The 21,207-nt window shown below is 40.0% G+C and overlaps 1 protein-coding gene across 2 annotated transcripts in view; it reads right to left on the reverse strand.

Moving 5' to 3' along the window:
• Positions 1–20,714, reverse strand: part of LOC121946432 (prickle-like protein 2) — a 51,164-nt gene extending 30,450 nt beyond the window's left edge. The window contains exon 1 of one of the 2 annotated variants that reach the window (XM_042490989.2): positions 20,274–20,714. The gene's annotated coding sequence lies outside the window, so the exon portion shown is untranslated. The remainder of the gene's footprint in view (positions 1–20,273) is intronic. The other variant, XM_042490988.2, reaches the window with a different exon arrangement.
• Between the last annotated feature and the right edge of the window lie 493 nt (positions 20,715–21,207).

Raw genomic sequence — 21,207 nt, forward strand, 5'->3', positions numbered from 1 at the left:
TAATGTGCCTGTGAGAGAGCGAGAGCAAGAGAGAGAGAGCAGGAAAGAGTCTGTTGCTATGCATTTTTACACGTCCTCCCACTGGTCTCTTCACATGAAACATCATGGCAGAGAGGAGCTGAACACATAGCTGAGCCATTTTCCTGTGATGCAACAACACTTTAGCTGTAAAAGCCCTGAAAGCTCCGGTACAGCGTTAGAGGTCGGGCAAATCCCTGAGCCATCTTGATGCTGCGGAGGAAAAAGGGCTTGAACCCCTGTAAATTGCTTGTTGGTTTGCCAGATTGCTCCATTACTTGGATAGATTCTGGGGCAAGTCGCTGCTGTGTTTTACGGCTGAATGAAAGCATTAAGTTATCTTGCAGTTTAACCTGTGCTGAGGAGGCACGCTATATGGGTTATTATGTAACTTTTGAGTTACATAATGGCTCAAGAACTAGGTGCATATTTGACAGAAACGGTTCCCTTGTTTCTCCCACTTGCTGTAAATCAAGTAATGTGTGGGGTTTCCACAAAGAAAACACCAAATAATGTCACTTCTGAAAGCATTAATGCTTTGATTCTTCTTCGCAACAAGTTCCCCAGATTAAACCACAAAATACATCACTGGGCCATGCACTCCAGAACAAAACATAGAAGCATTTATTGATCTGACGCCTCCACTGGCAGGAGATAAATCACTGTTATAACAGTCCGTTTCATGATGTGACAGCGCATTGGTTTAGTGCGTTGGTGCGTTTGGTTTAGGCTCAAAACAACTTGGTTAAAACGATACTTTGCCAGTTTTCAATCTTCTTTGTATTATAACAGTATGGGTAGTATGTGTAGCTGAACTGCCTTCTATCTCACCAGCGCCCAGATCCCCCTGTTTCCTCCCCAGCAAAACTCAGCCGGATGACGCAAAATGTGTCATTTGTTGACGTTTTGCTGGCAGCAGACTGTACTTCTGAATTTTTATAGCGCCCGTCACCACGGAAACAAAGACTTTAGAAGTGCATCAAAAAACCAGGCCTGCCACTGCCTCTCTCTCAAACTCAGACCAAACTCAGATCGAACGTTAAAACTAGGCAGCGCTGATCAAATATAAACCATGATTCTGTTACCGAATTGTCTTTTTCTCACTCCAAATACCTTAAAAATTGCATATTAGTGCCCTGTTTGACTTTAATAGCAAGAGCCTGTCAACAGGCAGTGAGTGCCAGTGTTTCCTTTATTGTACAAATGGAGGTTTAAGAAACTGAGATCAAGCTAAGCAGTGCTGATCAGACGCTGTGGCTGTTTAACAATGTCTCCTGATATCCGGAAACGTATGTTGTTTTGGGCACTTGCTGAAACGCCTGATGCTGTTATTTTTTCTTGGGAGGACAGCCTCCGTCTTTAATACATTCTTCACAGCTGAATCAAACTGCATACATTTTGGCTGTTGAACTGTGTGCAGCTGGCACATTACAACACTGCAGTACGAGTACCGCATGATCCTGAGAGGAACTTGGTGTTGTGGGAAAGTAAACTGATATTATTTGGCTTCACTTACATTAAGATGCGTTCTTTGTTGGCAAATGTAATTGCACGAGTGTTGTTATGCAACCTACAGCTAGCCTTATGGGTTAAATCCAGCGCTGACAATGGCTCACACATTGATGAATTGTAAAAGATGTTATTTATTTAAGGCTAAATAGAGCAATCCTCTTTTCTTTTCTGACTATGACTTCACTGTGATGGCACTGTGTGTTTTTCTGTACTCTCTGCAGAAATAATATTATACATCTCAATGTATTTCCAAAATATCTCTTTTACTAGCAGGGAACTAGCTGCAAACCTTTTTTTTATAGACCAACGCAGAAGGGCTGACAAATGTGTGGATGTAGCCATATGGGGAGCATTTACTGCTCTCCATGCATGTGTAAAGTGCTGCGCATATGAAAGAGACGTCTTTTGGTGTCTGGAGATGAGTTGTCTGCCTGTTCTTAAACCACTTTGTCAGTGCAGCCGTGACGATGTAGCGTGATTAAGTGTGAATGGTTCACTGGAGACGAGTGGTTTTCACAATATTTTTAAAGACACAGAAGATGGACTCAAGAGGTTTTGAAATGGGCTGAACGTCCTTTAAAACATTGCTGCGACACCACAAGTTCATGCATCATTGTACTGTAAACAAAAGGCGCAGGAGATCTCTCAATTTGCACTGAAAAATGGTAAACCTTGTGGAGAGAAAATCCACCTCCATCAACATCTGTTTGGCACTGGTTTAAAGAACGGGAATCCAATACTGACTATGTCGAGTTGGGTACCAAACCAAATCAATTCAGAGTAGCCACTGAAGGCATGATTCATTTTGACACCCTCCGTCATTGTTGTAGCCCTTTTTTTTGAAAACCAGCGCTTTTGTGCAGCAACGCAGTCAACAATGGACATGTAATGACTCACGCCAGAGTCATTCTAAAGCGAACAAAGAAATATAAATTGACTGTGACAGTACATAAAAAGAAGCAGACAATGCGATGGGACAAATCGATCAGATCTCAATAGATCAAGTCAAAGCCAGACAAAGATTCAGAGAGGAATAAATCTGTGTTCGTATGTGCCGGTCTGAAGCCGCTGCAGGTGTTACCACCGAATCTGTGAATCACTTACACCTCCATGACTGGAAAACTGGAATAACAGGCTGAGAGGAAAATTATATTGGGCAGCTACCGGTAAGAGTATGATTACATATAGACCAGTGGGCGCCACCATTATCTCTGATAGAGCCTTTTTTCGCTGGCCTCTACCCTCTGTCATGCTGCAAAAGGATGCTGCAGAAAAGTGCACCAACACAAACAGCGGCCTGTCTGTGTGGCTGAATGAAGAATGGCATAATAGATAGCCGTGACAACGCAACAAGTGCAAAAAAGAGGCCAACTTTGGTCTGTGTACAGAGGTGATCAGTTACCATTAGCCTAAAAGCCATTCAGCTAACAGCTCAAAGCTGCGGACTTTATCACAAAGCATAATTAACTAATGAGAAAAACCTGGTGGCCATTAGCTGGTGAGTCTGTGCAGCTGAAGGGCAACGACAAGATGTCGCACCTAAATGGGTTACAGCTCAGCAACAGGGATGACGACCGTGTGTGTGTGTGTGTGTGTGTGTGTGTGTGTGTGTGTGTGTGTGTGTGTGTGTGTGTGTGTGTGTGTGTGTGTGTGTGTGTGTGTGTGTGTGTGTGTGTGTGTGTGTGTGTGTGTGTGTAAGAGCTGTGGGCTGAGCCGAGGTGGGATAAGAGGAACAATTATGATACCCACTCATTTTGTGATAAGAGCTGCTTCTGAAGCTGGGAAAGAGAAATAAATATATTACGTAGCTTAATACAGGATAGATAGCTGAATAATATTTGGTGAAAGAAAAGACAGAAACTGAAATGGAGATTATGTCAAGCAACATAAAAAGGATGAAAAGGTATAATAATGGAGGTGAGGAGACAAGGGGTCCGAGGGGAGAGGTCTCTGTTCCTGACTGAACTACAATTCAAGACCAATCAGCCTTGAAGTTGCCAGATTTAAAATTTAGGCTGTCAAAATGTCTAAGGCCAAACATAGCATGAGTTCTAATGGAATTTATACTTAAGACTCTTTTTAAGAATACACAGAAGCAGAAAATGCTGCTACCATCCAGTATTATAGATGTTTAAGTGTGTTATGAATGTTAAGTTTTAGATGTTAATATTTGACGTTTTATGGGTAGATTAATCATAAAAGGACATATCAAACATTTCATACTGACCTTATAGTTAATTTGAGAACTTGAGGCTCAGCAGGTTCTTTTCATATTAATGTAGGTCACATAAGTACATTTACTCAAGTGCTAAACCCTCTGAAACCTGGATTGACATCAGTTTCTTATGTTATGTTCAGATACCCCCTTCATTAGCATTTAAAGCCTTAAAGCCTTAAAGCAAATTGATTTGATTTCTTTTTAAAACATGGATTAAAAAGGCAATTAGCCAAAGATGTCCAAATTGCAATTGCAAATTGCAAGAAAGTATGAGCACCTGACAAGAAAATGAACTGAAAAAAGAAGAAATAATAATGAATAAATAAATGAAATGAAATAAAATAACAAGGAAAAAAAATGATTGTGAAAAATGTAAGAAAATTATGATCAGAAATAATTATTTTACCATAATTATATGTTTAAAGTTAATTACATGTATATTTTAGCACTTGCTGTTGTTTTAAAATGATTATTTATTCACTTGTTTTACCATTTTTGTTTTCTTGTAATTTCCTCATGACTTTACTAATTCTGGGTAATTTTTGGATTTTTATTTTTTGAAAGAGATCAAGTTAATTTGTTTTGGTTTCAAAGGGTTAACTTGAAGGGTTTGTTTGGATCTGTGGGGTTGTATGAGGCACTTATCCATAGTCAGTTCATTACAGTAGATATCAGTCGGCATGCCTGCAGTTTGGAGAAGCACACAGGAGTACCAACATGGAGGTAATGTATTGCTGTGGACACAGGCAGTTGCAAAGCGTATTTTAGCCACATAAAAACAGCCACTTCTAAAAAATATTCATACAAAATTCCTACTTGACAATGTTTGCGGGGGACAGATGTTAGTGTAACACTCAGGTTAACTTGTGCTAGATGAGAATGTGTTGGCAAGAGTTAAGAAAATGAAGAAGGTAGCAGGTAAAACAAGAGAAATCATAGCCTGCTTACTACCCATAAGCCAAAGGGACTGGAGAACATGACCAAACAAGAGTGGGGGGTAACTCTACTTTCTACTTATACTCTACTTCTTTTCCACTTCAATAAATTGATAATTGAAGTTACTAGTTTGTGGATTCTGGTTAATAATAGAAAATAATATCAATAAATAAATTATGATGTATTATTTTAGATATAGATGAGACTTAGATGGACCCTGATGGAAATTCACAAACTACCCATCAATATGTTAAAATATTTAAATTTAGTTTCACCTTTACCAGCTGCAGCATTAAAGCAATGAACACATTCATGCATCAATATAACAAGGTGTCACCAGGTATCAAACACTTAAATTTAAGTCTTTTAAGACCTGTTAAATAGGTTTATTTTACCAAATTTAAGACTGATTCTAGGTCAAATCATCCTTTTCTTATTTAAGTATTGAAAGTGTTACATAAATTATGTAGATCATCAGGGAGAAGAGCTCACTTTTGCTTAAAAAAAGAAAAAAACATTAAATGATGTATACATAAATTTAATAGAATGTTTATGGCAATTAGGACCTCACAAATTCAGATTTTAATCAGTGACTTTGGGTATTTTTATGTTTGGTTCTTAAGTATGTTTTGATGTATATTTTTACTTTCATTTGTATCACAGTATTTATACCCAGTGGTGTTAATACTTCTACTTAAGAGAGCTTTTCTTCTTCCACCACTAGATATCACTGGATTGCTTAAACGATTTAACAACTTCTGTAAGTAATTAAAGACACAATAATCTAAATAAGACAACTAATGAATTCCTATGTGATGTTATAATATAGCATCTTGAGCTCAATGAGATTCATTAGCCCCTTATTGGTTTTTAACAACGAGGCTCTTGTCGAAAGGCAATAAATCTGGAACATCTGTTCAGTGAAGCCTATAAGACGACCCACAAAATGGAAACCTCTGTATATGTTGTTGGATTAATAAGTGCTATTAAATAACACCTGTTAAAAGAGTAAGAGGTACTTAGCTTCTCCGAAGCCATTATTTGATGATTTAGGGCTTGTCTGAGCGACGCTCTGTACAGGCCATGCATGACACTGCGAGCCCAGGAGAAGGGGGGAGCGTCTCGCTGTTGGAAAAATCATTAGCTGAAACCTCAAATTCAATTACCTCCTTGTTACTGGATCTCCCCTGATGGTCCTCTGGAGGACTTTGAGGCCAAAATAATTCCCATAACTCCCCCACCTTTGTGAACTCAGGCATCAGGATCCGGCAGCGACGGAACAACACAATCAGTACTACTCAGAGAAACATTTAGGGAGCCGGCCAAGGGCAATGAAAGGAAACAAATACAAATCCACCACAAAATGAACAATGACCTCCACTTTAAATCAAACTTAAACATCTCCAGTGGAGGAAGAAGATCTCAGATCCTTTACTTAAGTTAAAATACCAATACTACAATAAAGAAATACTCCATTACAGGTAAAATTAGTGCATTAAAACCCAAATTACACAACTATTACCAGTTAAATGTAATTAAAGTATCAAAAGTGAAAGCCCTGGCTCCTCTGGCTGATAGAGTATTACCACCAGCAAGAAGGTTATGTATTTGATTCGGTTTGTCTGTTTGTCTGCAGGATTATGGAAAAACTATTGGCCAGATTCTCATGAAACTTAGTGAAAGGGACCAAGGAAGAACCTCTTATATCTTGGAGTGGATCTGACTCACAGGGCAGGTACAATAATTATTTTTACTCCCATTAACGTTGCTAGATATGGCGTTTGGCCTTGGCAGAATAAATGCTTATATTTCAAACTGGTAGGATAGAATAATGCCAGATGGTAGTCAAGTTCAATAGTGACAAAATATAGCCAGATGTGAATCTATAAAGACTTCATATCACATTCCACATTCATGGGTACCAATAATTTTATGAGATAGCCTTCATGTGTAGCTGCTCAAACACTACTACTGAACACCCAGTGGTTTCATGGGAGAACAGGCACAAATGTAACAATGCTTTTTCTCAAATTAAGGTTGTGCTATAGAAGCACAAATACTCACAACTAATTGTACTCTTACTTATATCCATATGTGAATTGCCTGCCATAAACTCCACCAGTGATATTAAGGAAAAATGCTTGAACTTAACACTTCATGAAGACAAGCAATAATACAGACCAAATTTAGAAGTGCATAATGAATGCACACCTGAGGCTTCAGATAGGCACAACCATATTTTGACATAATTTTAATAGTTTTGGAATATATCCAGATATATTTATTGGCTGCCCTTGCAGATTTGCAAAATTTACACGCAAGGCCAATGACACCACCAAACCAAATAATTACTGGTTTGCACATGGCTGAAAAGTTTCTTGAGTTTTTGTGTGTCCTGAAGTCCTAAAACCATGTGTTTGTGAAATTTAATACACAAAATCCAAGAAAGTTGACTTCCTGTCGTGCAAAAAAAAAAAAAAAAAAAAAAAAATCATTTTATTTTGTTAAAGATGAAAGCAATGATTTACTCTAATTATATAATCATCAAACCTTAGCGTACGTTTGGGTGCACTATGAGGCCCAATGGCCACTCCCGAACCCAATCACTGCAGAACTTTGCACTTTTTTGTCAGTTCTGAAGTGTGTGTCAATTTTTTCAAGAATCGCCAGCCCCTCAAACAAGCAGTTGTGCTGCAGAAAAATCATCTCAGTTAAAAATAATAGGATCCTTGAACAGTCTCTGGCACTTCCATGCTCGGGCCCTAACTGTGGTGACTCGATAAATGTAGTGGAGTAAGCAGTACAATATTTTCCGCTGAAATTTAGTAAACTATAATTTTAAGTAGCCATCAATCTGTCCATCCATCCATTTTCTTCCGCTTATCTGGGGTCGGGTCACGGGGGCAGCAGCCTAAGCAGGGAAGCCCAGACTTCCCTCTCCCCAGCCACTTCGTCCAATTTTAAGTAGCATTAAATATAAATTAGAAATTATTTTGGGGGCTTTTTGTATTTAGGACAGGACAGCTTAAGCGTGAAAGGGGGGGAGAAAGAGGGACGGCATGCAGAAAAGGGCCAGGTTTGGAAACGAACCTTTGGCTGCTGTGGCGAGGATGTAGCCTCTGTACATGAGGCACCTGCTCTACCCACTGACATACTGGGCAACCCAAAGTATAAGTATCTTAAAGAACAGTATGATTAAATGTTCTTAATTATTTTCACATCTCCTGTAAGTGCCTGACTGTCCGCTGACCTTGTCCTTTACAAAGTAAAACCAGAATGCAAGTTACAGAGCAAAGACGCCTGTGTGGATGAAATGAAGTCGGAGAGACATAATGGTAGTGTGTAGGCTGAGCACCTTTCTATACTCTTGGCTTCCAGAGAGCCCTGAGGGAACAGCTGAGCCCTGCAGTGAGAGTGTTGTTGCTACGCCATGGGCTGAGACGAGTGGATTAACAGCGATCTTATTCTGCTTGATGAGGGGGTTGATGAGAGGCAGGTGGCGCAGCAATGGAGAGGATCTGTGTTGGTTAGACGTATTTGAGTGTGAGTGTGTTTCAAAAAGCAGGTGTAATAGATAACAGTTTTGATCGCATCGCATCCTCATCTCTTCAAAGCTGTTCAGAGTGATGCAGAGCTCGTAAGAGGAAACCAAAGATTTTGGTCTGTAAAGTATTTCCCCTGCAGCCTTGTGGGAATGGAAGATTTAATGGATTATGGAGGCACTGTTGAGTTTTTTTCTACATCATCTCTGGGGTGCAGTGGTGATTTTATATTTACAAATATAACATAAATCGTCTTGTTAGGAAATCTGGAATTAAATCAACTTCAATTATGAATAGCAATGCCTCCAACTCTTTCCATAATTTTCATCTATTATTTTTTGTGGGGTGTAGGCCTGCGCTTTTTGAGTATGTGGATCTGTCGGTCCACTTTGGTCCAGACAGAGACCTCTTCACATCTAATAAAATTAGATGGATTTCCTAATATCTGTGGGGATCGCCTCACATTTCCGTTTGTGCCACCATGAGGCCGTCAGTTGTGGTTTTTAGTGAATGTTAGTGAGTGAAAGAAACTTACTGATAGACATAAAATTTTGTGGAGACATTCATGTCTCCACTCAGGATAAATGATAAATTGTTAATATGTTAATACATTAAACACTATCAATTTTTCATCTAGTGCTATCATCAGGCCAATTTTTAAAAATTTGGATTATGACCAAAACAAATTATTTTCCCATCATCCTCTAAACTTTGTGTTACCTGCGAATAAATAACTGCCCACCCAGAAGTGCTCCATCTTCATTTTGGCCAAACAGGAATTACATTTTGCATGTGATGCCCTGTGGCCTAAAAATACTTTTTTCACATAGCCTTACATGGCAAAAAAGACATCTGTAAATCAGTGATACATTTTTTACATTTACATTTTTTAATGGGGCCCTGCCTCCAATGCAGTATCCAGTTCTCTTAATGCATCCTTGATTAGCAGACAAAAGCATGCTAACATGCTAAATTAAGATGTTGAACATGTTAAACCAGCTTAAAAACATGTTAGCATTGCAATTAAAAACAATGTTAGCATTTAGCTCAGTACACCACTGTGTACAGCTTCTCAGAGCCACCAGCATGGCTGTAGACTCTTATTCTTGTTTTTCAATTACTTTTCAAACTTTGCATTCAGTTTGATGGTATTTTGAGCAGTGGTAGTTGTAACCATTATTTGTTTTGTTTTTAGCAACAATGTTGGTATTAAATACTTACTTGAACCTGTCAGCTATATTCAAAAGTCAGCAACAATATTTCCTTTTTTTGTGTGAAAGGAAATTAATCCTAAAGTAGGCTATTCTGATTATCCCTTCCCCAACTAATTCAGTATTTTTACAGTATCACTTGATTGGCCATCATAAGCAGTTTTTTTTGTCTTCATGGATAAGCCATTCAAATATAAGAAAAAAAAAAACTTTTGCCTTCATGCATTCTGAATTATTATAGAGTTGAAGAGGGCTGCAGAAGAAGTCCTGAGACTGATTTCAGGAGGCTGATGGAACTGTGAAAAAGATAAATTGGAGATTTGAAAAAGAATAAGGTTTAGATCATGATGCAGGTCAAAGCAAAATAGTCTTCATTTCTGTCATTTTGAAAATTGTTTATGTGATGGTTGAAATATGACAGAGACCCAGGGAGGTGACACACATAGCCCCTGCTGGATGTGGATCCAGGACGTCAGGGTAATGTGGGGTTCTTTCCAGCTGCTTATTTATGCGTCCTTGTCCTTTTCATTTCTCCCTGACCTGGAAATCGATTGAGGTCTGCCATCTTAAGCAGTGTTCCAACTGGTGAAAAGCCTTCTGGAGACGAAAAAGAGCACAAAGCCTTCCAGAAGAGCTTAGAGCAAGAAGTAAAATGCATCCTATGCAACTTTTTTCCAAAGTTTCTGCACTCTAGTAGACACAAGATACAATAAGTGGGTAACACTTGAATTCATATCCACCTATTTAAAGAACACCATCCAAACATTTAATAAATAGTTTAAAACACACTATAATGTAGTATAATGAGGCAGCTGTTTATCTTGTGTCCTGAATGGGTTGGGGCTGAGGGACTCACGTGACTAAGAAGGGGTTGACGGTTAGGTTTAGACAACAAAGCTTTGGTTAGGGTCAGAGGTAAGGGGAAGATCGTGGTTGACATTAGTCACATGAGTTGACTTAAATGACTTTGGTGACTAAATAACTTAACTTCGACTTTTAGTTTCACACAGGACATTAACACAGGTCTCCTGGCTCAAAGTCCTATACTTGTCCAGCTTAGCAGACTTTCAAGTTCTTTGCGCTGTGTTTGTTGCTCTGACCGTTTAGTATCAACACGGTGTGGTTTTACGTTGGAGTTGTTTGAATGCCTGGAGTATTTCTGACAGCGGCAAAGTGGCATATTTTGAGACAATGTACAACATGTTGGAAACTTAATGAACAGATAGATTATTACAACTGTTTTCACTGATGTATATATGGTCACCTTTATGTACTGTATGACTTTAACTGATGGTGTCAGTAACGTGGGCTTTTATTTAAAACAGGATCTCAGCAGGGGTGAACAGATTCTTAGTTTTTTAATTTCAATTTTTTTTAAATACCATATAGAATGCAATTAAATTGCATTAGAAGTATAGGGACTGGAATAACGGAAAGGAGCCATTACCGATCCACTTTCCTGACACATGTTCATTGTAAGTTGTGAATAGCAGTATCATGGCTAGAGTGATCCCACTGGTTTATAGGTGTATACAGTCACCAAGCAAGTGAAAATAATTCAGAATTTTGAGAATTAAGCATGATACTGTTTAAGACCTTTCAAGACCTTTTTTGCGAAAAGTAAATTCAGTGCAAGACTTTTCGAGACCTACAGATATCCCGTTGAAAGGTGAATATTATTTCTATAACAGTCACAGTCATTAAAAGGGTCCTTAGGAATCTGTGAGCCAAATTAGGAACACCTTCTGTTGCTTATATATTGTCAGACTGTGCTTGCGTGATTAATTAATCACTTGAAAGACATCAGCTGGCCGATGGGCACGAAATTTTATTTAGCAGTTTGCAGGATGCTGCAGCTGATCTCTTTGGACTGTGAAAGGATGATAACGCCAGCAAAAGAGGGTGATTTAAAATGAGCTTTGGATGCTTTTATAAATCCAGTGATTGATTTTCAGTCACCATTATTATCAACAGACACCTTTTAGTAGCCATTTGTTGTGGATATGAGGAGCTATAGGGTACTATGTATAATAACATATCTTACTTCTATATCTTACATCTGCTATGTGCCGTTGTGTGTGAAACGTGTCACTAACAACTTAACTTATTCCACTGATATGACGCCGGTGGATGGATGCCCTATTTGGCAAATGCATGTTGTGCTGCTTCCTCCATCCTTTCATAATCATCCTTTTTATCTAAATGAGGTCAGTGAGGAAAGTGAAGAACTCATGTTATATATAGTTTAGCTCTTCAGTCAGTATCACAGACAGGCACTTATTTTGTAGATTTCACTCCGTTCGCAACATTCAGTTGCAAAAATCAGTTATGAGGTAGTGATCTAATTTTTCCTACCATATAAATATATTTCTGACAGTCCTTGAGTATTTTATGGACATCACTGTGTGTGTTCTTGTGTGTGCATATGAATGGGTGATGCTCTACTAGTTTTGACTGTGTGTGTGTGTGTGCGCGTATGTATTTTGGTGAGCTGGAAAACGCTATTTCAGAAGCCCAGTAATGATGCCATTAGTATGAGGATGAAGTGAGTACTAAACCTCAGGGCACAGCAGCAGCACAGATGATTCCCCTAGAGTTGAGTTTCCTCGTATCCATCCGTCAGCGAGGCCAAACTAGCACCAAAATCGACACCAACAACAGCAGCAGAAGCATTTACATCATGCTGTCTCTCTCCGCTGAAAATAATCCATACACCTGCAGCCTCAGTTTGTCGCTGTCCCTCTCAGCTCCTCTCTGGATGTAACTTTTAATTTAAGGGAAACAGTCTCCCTCTGACTAAGCATAAACTGCATATTGTTCTCTTAGTGATCCCTATCATGAGCCAGTCAGCACTTTCTGGGATACACGGAGATTGGGTGGAAACTGCTGAGACGCGCAGTGCTGCCGCACTGAAGAAACGCACTGTGGTGAATCGAGTTTAAACCTGGAGCTTTATGAATCTCTGCGCCTCTGAAGCCCCCTCATCTATTCTTCCAGCTCACCTCGTTTCTTCTTCTTTAATCCAAAAGAAAAAGAAGTGTGTTAGGGGGGCCATTTTGAACTGGAGGCCTCACAGCTGTCAAAGGGACTGGCCAATGAGAGAGCAAGGGAGCAGGTGGCACCAAGAGTGTGTCCAGATGGGAATTTTTGGCCAGGACAGTGAGGTTAGTGCAGAATCACCCTGACACTAAGTGGCGAAGAATCGTTAAAGAAGCAAAATGAGTCAGGACGTTGGTGTTGATGAGTCCTGAATAATGTAGCAGACAGGACTCGGCTTTGGGAACAATTACAGAAGTTTGCTATGATCGAGTCACAGTGGGCTCAGCACTACAATAAGCTCTAATGAGCAAGTTAATGATTGGATTATTCTAACCAATTAAGGGGCTTTAATATGGCGCCTGGGAGAACATTAGTCATCAGACAGCAGCGGGCCGCAGGGAATCATCCAGGATCCACTTGAAGAGGAGCTTGATTGTGGTAATGACCTGTTGGAGGCTAAATATTCACCTTTCACTCCATGTGGAAATCAAGACGTGTGATTTACCGGATTTCCTCTCAGTATATTTTGATCCGAATGTGCTCCTTTTGGCTTGTGGGATGCAAACATACATTTGTCTGCAGCCACGATTACAAAAAGAAGTTATCTGCATTAATTCCTTGTGGAAACATTTTTAAGATAATTCCTCAACAGCATCATTACCCCCTCGGTTAAAAGACAGGGCCAACTTATTGGAAAAATCAATCTTGGTGGCTGCTAAGTGTAGAAAGAGTGAAGTCAATAAAGGAAGAAACACTCAATACTCATTAATCTGCTCACCAAAGCAAAGGAGAAAGATCTCCCTACACGAGCAGCAAGCTTCACCGCTAATATTCTTAAATCTTTTTTATGAGAACAACCAAATCTGGATGTGTTGCTCCATGACATCACATAAGCAAAAATATCTAATACTACACACTTGAGGTAGTTGTTCTTACAGTTGGCACTTTCTCAGTATTAAACTAGCAGTTATGCGTGTTTCTGGGTGAAAAGGATACAAGCTACCGCCTTTATTAAGTATTTTTTAAGTGTTTCAACATATATATTCTACATTATTCTGTGTTTTGGACCAAATCATTCTTGGGAGCACCTCCAAAGACTACATACCCTTAATGGCTTTGTTTTCTGTTTGCATTTGCACCGCCAATAGGAACGCTGAAGTGTCATACTGTAAACTAACTGGTGGTAAGTATAGCAGCATCACTTTCTCTTTGACAGGTCGAAATGGTGTTGCATTTCCACCGTCACATGTATGCCAGCCCGGTCTCATTCCAAAGTCCTAAAATGCCACCGCTTTTGCAGTGCTTTTGGCATAAGATCCCGATGCCAAAATCCACCTTTCGTGGATTACGCGGGATACACTGCTGGACAGCGCCAGGTGAGAGCGCGGCCAGACGGAACCATTTGTGGTGTTATTTTATACCGGTGGACGGCCGGACAGCACCTGCTGTGCCCAAAGTTGCATGTAACCACATGATATAAGGAGCTCAGGGGTGCCTATGGCATGGGTGGGAGTCCAGTGTTCGCGTCCCGTGTGAATGTGATGGTTTTTTTTCCCACACCTTACCATGTGCCCTTTTTCCTAAATGTAACCATCTGTAACTTTGTTGCCTAATCATAAACATCCATGGCAGTTTGTGCGTTTGTTGACATCCTGGCGTGGGTCGCCATGTGCTGTTTTTGCCTAAACACAACCATGTACAGCGTAATCTCACCATGTGCTTGTGCTTGCTGGTGCAGCACTGACTGTGTTCAACTAATCAAGGTACACCTCTTGTGCTGGGAGACTACCTACGAGTCTCTCGAAACTATGTTGTAAGAACTACAATCACTCATAGTTCTTGTAGTGTGGAGACAACAATAAGGAGTGTGTTGAGAAGTAGAAAAAAGTTCCTCTGGTCCAAAAACTCCTGATCTGTTAGCCTATATCTTTGTCTGTTTACTATCCTGTCTATGGCAGCTTCAAAAGCATTGGTTCCTGATGAATAAGTAATAGACTACACAATTTCCTTAAATAACTGGCTGCAGCAGTTACTATCGAATGTTAGAGTAATCAAAATGGAGTAAAAGGTGTACTAGTTGTGGACTTGTTCCCTCCAGCTGCAGATTTATTTGTAGTGAGTAATTACAGCAGCAGGACGGTGTATGTGGATTTTACTCAAAATAAACTACACTGTCCATGTCCATGCTAATAAAGGAACATGTAAGGTAGTGCGATGCTGAGGCTCGCTGATGTGTTTTTTGGACAACAATGTTGGTCTGTGGCAGGGAGGAATAACCTGGTTTTGGTCTTTTCATGGGATTCACTGGTAGTAAGAAAAATATAGAATAACTTCAGAATTATACTTTAAGTTTTCTGCATTTTAGAAGGAGCATGAGTTGTGGTCAGGGATCCTGTGGTTTGAGGATTTACTCGTACACTGAAGTCCCGGGTCGACAGTTTTCAGCCCTGGTTTACCTTCATTATGCATGATTGTGCCTCTTTATTATCATGGTAAATCAGGTTGATGCTAAAACCAACGGTCTGTTATATTAAAAGATACCTGCTGCTGCTTTACCCCCTGGTGGATCTTTCTCAAACTGTTTTATTTTGCTCGTTGAGATTCACAAGCGTTCTTTATGGCTTCTATCTTTTTTGTAGCTTAAGTCAGTTTATGGTGCACTCTCTGAAGACAAAACAACTTCTCAAACTTATGTCTTATCTTGTGGCACTTGACGCAGTGTGTAACAATAGGGCAGGAGGGCAGGACCCTCTGCTTGCTATCATTAAATTTTAACTTATTTGCATTATAAGTAAATTACAATATTACTGTTTGCTAAATAAATATGACAGACTGTTTCTTGTATCTAAAAGCATACAAGATCCTCTCCTCTTGTATAAATAGGAAAAAAAACAGTACACTTTCAAGATGCTTGTAATGAACTATGTTTAATCTGTTTACTGTAGTGTTTGGATGAGTTTACCATTGCGTGCACAAACATCACTAATGTAAATAAGCATTTTGTACGTGTATGAGCTACAGTTAGGATTCTCTGCCTGGATTCGGCTGGGCCCAACCAGACCTACCGGGTTCAGGTCAGGTTATAATCTCTCGAAATTCCCCAAGGCTTGAATTGGGTCGAATTTGCTCCGGTGCTCTGGTGTTTTGTTTGCTTCTTTGTTTGTTTTTAATGCAGACCTTATAGTTTGTGTAATGTCATGAATAATGTATGAGCTGTGTTGCTATCAATTCACTCTGACCCCCACCGCTCATTAATGAGCAGAAATGTTATACAATCTCTATTGACTATTTGTGGCATCTGATGTTTTTGGGCTAGCACCTGTTGGAGATCTGTGAAGTCCTATTCAGTTGTTTTTATGATGAAATGCAATAATACAGTAATCCTTTCTCAGACCATAGTGAGATAACTTTCCACCGTTCTCTACACCCTGGGTATAATGAAGACCTAATAGCTACAACAAAATTGACATTCTGTGATGTTTTAGTGTCTCAGAGTGTAAGCTCCATGCTTCATTAACAATGTATTTTGAAAAAAAGGATAACGTGTGCAAAGTTTTCATTTTATGCAGGCTTTTTAACCCTTCGAAACGTGGAGCAAAATAACTTTCCTTTTGCTGCTCTTTATTTCTGACCAAATTGTTGCAATCTATTTAGAAAACATGGTAAAAAATGCAACAAGAAACTGTTGGTTCCCATATTAGTGCAGCCTGGCATGAGGTCGGCCCACCTCTCAGGGTCAATTTCCATTTTAACTTTCTCTTCATGAGTTAATTTGAGCTCTGGATTTAATCTCTGTTCACAGTTTATTTTACATAAATTCCCCTTAGCTATCCCAGCATCATTCACTGTTTTTGCTGGATAATTTGAAAAAAAATTAAGTAAATATAGCTATAATTTTAATTCTTGTTTACTTCATGTCTAATTGTTAACTTTACTTAAAATGTAGGTATATTTTCTTAATTTTGTGAAACTGTTGCAAATAAAAAAATGACAAGTTTAATTAAATCAATCTTTTTAAGTTTTAGCAATCTCAGTAAACCAAGTTTAGAGTGCTATATATCTGTACTCTGCTGGATACAGTAGTCAGTCATATTTGTAGTTTCTTAAAATCTTAACAAAACAGAACTTGCACATCTTCATCACTGGCGAAATCCCCTTTGTCATTATCATGTTAAGTCAGACTAACTTGATTCACTGAAGTTGCAAACATTTAGAAAGAACAAGGTAATCTCACTTGTCATTTTTAAGTTTCAACAACTTAAAATTAAGTAAATGGAGCAAAATTTTGAGTAAACTGAACAATTAGATATAAAGTAAACATAAATTAAGATTAATAGGTGTATTTGCTTTCTTTTTTCAAGGCAGTCACTCTGCAAGATTATTTTAAGTAAGATCAATTTGTCAGATTTTACAGTGCATGATTTTAAACTTAAAGCCATATTTCTATTTTCCTCTTTTGCAAACTCACCTTTGTGGTTTAGTTATGTGCATGTTGAAGCATCAAGTCAAGCTGCAGAACTCCTCAGACATTTAAATCCTCACATGTTCACATGAAACAGGGAATAGTTACAGGTACATACAAACAGTCGTCACAGAGATCTAAAAGTGAGGCGTCCATTGCCACAGTGCTACCTGGGACAGTGTCCTAAAAAAGTAGCAGGGTGAACCACTCGGGTCTTGTCACATGGCGTCATGCTGTTTCTGCCAATCTACAGTCCTTGTCTCATGAAAAAGCTGCCTCTGTATTGTCATCCATGTTGAGTTTTTCTCTTAGATGACAGTGTATGCTCTTTGTTCTGGCTGTGTCTTGTGACGGGTCTGCAGTGTGCTGTGTGAGTCTCGGGCTGCGTCACCACTGACTGTAATGGCTGAACACTGCAGGGTGGAGAAACCCCTGCAGCCTGCAGACATTTATACATTTTTGTTCTCAGAAACAAAAAAACACACACAAATTAAGACGTTTTCATTAAAAAGGATGAAAATTGTGCTTTGAAGTAGATAATACCAATAATGGTCAGACTCACTAGACGCGGCTCTTCATCCTTGTTTAAACAACAGCAAACATTCAAATAACTGCAAGCAACTTTTTAAAACAGCTAATTTGCAGAGAGAGGATGTCACAGAAAGTGTGCGACTCAACAGTGTGTTTGTACAATGAACACAAAAACATGAAAAGCTTGATTATCAAGGAGCACAACAATTTAAACAGAGTTGGTCTTCCCCATTAGCTCCTCAGTGGATACAAATTCCCATTTTAATTTAATCAGACACAGCACGACGAGTTCATGGGGTCCTGCACAGGATTGACTGCGGTGCAACACAGGTTTCATTTCCTGTTCAGAAGCTATTTCTAAAAGGCAGGTTTTTTTATTTTTTTTAGCTACTGTACAAACCATCACCATGGCAACCAGAGCTAAATCCTAAACATGCCGACAAAATGGATAAAGCCACAACACGAAAACAAAAAACCACTTCTGATAAATTAATCTGTAATTACTGAGGCAAATCTTTTATCTGACACTGACTGTTTTTTTTTTTTTTTTGAGTGGGAGGTCTTCAGTAATACACGGCTAAAAAGAAGGGGATTATTTATCCAAGAATTTTCTTTCCAATTCCACCTATTCATTTCAGTCCTGTCTGCCATCACTCTAATTCGGCTTCGTCGACCTTATGTAATGGAAAGGTCATAGCATATCTATTATTAAATGACTCGGTCATGGTATATTACATTATTAATCACCTCAGTGTAGTCTCTAAACACACACAGTGTGACTCTGACCCAGGTGTCATATACAGTACTGTATGTTTAAGCAAAAATAGGGCTGCATTCTCTCAGGATCAATTAGAAAGCCAGTCAAGAGGCAGACATTTTTACGTCAGAATCATAAATAATGCCATCGCAAATTCGGCACGGTAAACCTTTCTCAGCAGTGGTGATTTGCCAGCGGGCAGTGAAGAGATCCCCCGTGCTACTGAACATGAATGGCAATGCAACTGTAAATACCGAACCTGTCCTTTGTGGGGACGCAACAAACAGCCTTTGTGTCGCTGATACAATTGTGTAACATCTGACTGAGCCACCTGAACTGTCAGCGTATCGGGGCCATAAAAGCAGCACAGAAGCAGAAATGTACTGTGAAAGCACCGCATGGGGCAGAGCAGCAAGAGCTCTGAGACACCCGCCCACCCTTCCTGAATCAGCCGTTTCTGTGGCGACCAGAGTGGAGGGGGGGGGGTGGAGTGGAGGGAGGTGCGCGGTGAAAGTGAGCAGACAAACATTTGAAACCCGGGTGGGAGAAACATGGATGGATGGATGGATGGATGGATGGATGGATGGATGGATGGATGGAGGAGGGACAGATATATTGAAGGATGTGTGATAAAGGGACGTGGCAGGGTCAATGGGAAGCTTCAACATCACAGCGAGTGACAGATTGACACTCGGAGGCAAACAACAGCAGCATCCACAGTGATGAACAAGGGGGGAGATTTTTTTACTCTCAGTGGCAGCCCCAGATCACGGTCATGGCTCAGGGGTTTTAAAACCATCCACACACTGAAAATGTCTCTCTGTGAAATCTCATTCGGCCATATGGTCCTTTTCAAAGACTCGTATTTCTCTGTCCTCTCTGTACGCAAATCATACTGGCTTGAAGTGAGACAGATTACTTCATAGGCAACACTTCAAAATGAGCTGAAGTTGATTCAACAAGTGTTTGCACCAGAGGAAATAATTCTGACCGACCTGCTGATTCCCTGCGGTAAACACTTATAAGCTGCCATTACACACAAATTACATTTCCAGGATACAAGCGACAAGTGTCACACGGTAACATGGAGGAGGAGAAGGTGCTGAAATCTGCAGTGTTTGGTTTAGATGATCAGAAGGCAGCTTCGAATTAGAATAAAGATGAAGTTTGAGCGCAGTCGTGGCCAAAGCAATTCGTAAAGAAAAATAAATGTGACAAATTAAAACTGTGACATCACTTTTAGACAGGCTTTCAAAAAGTGGACAAAAAAAAAATCTGAAAAAATAGCCACGCATAATTGTCCTCATTAGACAGATCTGATTTCTCTTTTTGAAATCACTCCAGCATATGAAAAACCTTATTATGCAATGGATTAGACTTTGATCTGGGAATTTTGTTATAATCTTACACTGATCTCCTGTCAGTGCTACAACAATCGGGGCTGGATGCAGTAGTTCTCTTGCGCAGTTGAGGCAAAAAGGCTCACACTAAGCTCAAGAAAAACAGTGTAAATCTGACATGTAAACAGCTGCAGATTTCCATGACAGTTGTCGATAAACGCTGCACAAACACACACATGTATGCACAATCTGCATTCCATCAAACACTGTAGTCCTCCTAAAGCATCTGAGATGGCATCGTGTTTTTCTTTTTTTTTTTTTTTCTGTTTCCAAACAAGCCTGAGATAACAGTAGCAGAGCTGAAGCTGTTCCCACTCCACCCACTTTCTCTTTCAGGGACACATGGATTTACACATGGGGGGGAAACGGGGGTGAAATCAGACGGATTCACTCGTCTTATTAGAGGCTTTTTTTCCCTCCCTAAGTCCCTGTGGTCTTTTTCACTTGTCAGTCAAGAGGTAAACAAGCCTTCACACAAACTAATGCAAAACATACGTGTAAAAAAACAACCCTCGTCACATGCCTACGCACACACAACTAATGATGGATGAACTTTCAGCATTTTTGTTATTTTTATGACAACATAAGATCATATCAAAGTCAAATTTGCAAATGAGATACTTCATCGTGAGGCTGTTTGGACTCACCTGTTTGCTTGGCTGGTGGTTTGAGTCCTGGCAGGTGCGCAGGGGACTGGACTGAGCCACTCACACTGGACACATACCAGAGGACTGAGTGTCTCTGCTCTGTGCCGCACAGCTCACAGCGCTCTCCTCTCCCCTCCGAGTCTCAGAGACAAACACCAGCTCTGCCTCCGCTGCCTCCGCTGCCTCTCCCTCTCCGCCTTTCACACGTACTGTAGCAGCAACAGAGGGAAGGCTGGGGGCTGCAGCCTCTGTGATCAGCACAAGTCTCTCTCTCTCTTTCTCTCTCACTCACTCCCTCACTCCTCAGGGCTCTGTGTTTCTCCTCAAGTCTGGCTACAGGCAGCCATGGCAGGGGAAGGCAGGAATAAAGACAGTGAGAAAGTGTATATAGATTAACTTGGCTCCCTTTGCAAGTATTTATGTTGTGTGTGTGTTAGTGCGTGAGACACCAGCGTGCTCTGACAACATCAATATAAGCGTACAAGCTGTGGGAGAGAGCTTTACTCCTCCCGCCTCCTGCTCCCCTCTTTTTCACCACCACCTATCCTCCTACCCACCCGTCCACCCACCCTCCTCTTTTCCAGCCCCGCACCAGCCTGTTGAAGTGAGTCATCAGCTGATCAGCCAATCATACAGCGGCACACAGCCTCCGATTAGAATAACAGGAGTATTTATGCATGCCTGAGGAGATGAAAATGAAATGGAGAATTGTCTGGGAGGACTTGACATACTTTGCTCTGAGAAATCAGGTGATATTTTAAGAAAATCACAACAGGATTTATAAAAAAACAAACAAAAACAGTCATTCTCTCCTCAATTCTATTTCTTATTATTTTATGTAAATTCTACCAAGTAAAGAGTATTGTTTTTTGGTCCCACAGCTTTTTTAACTGCTTACAAAGCATACAGCATGATGGCTGACATAAATATGATT

Source organism: Plectropomus leopardus, chromosome 9, assembly GCF_026936395.1.
Source record: "Plectropomus leopardus strain MGB_pleo_1.0 chromosome 9, ASM2693639v1, whole genome shotgun sequence".
NCBI lineage: Eukaryota > Metazoa > Chordata > Actinopteri > Perciformes > Serranidae > Plectropomus > Plectropomus leopardus.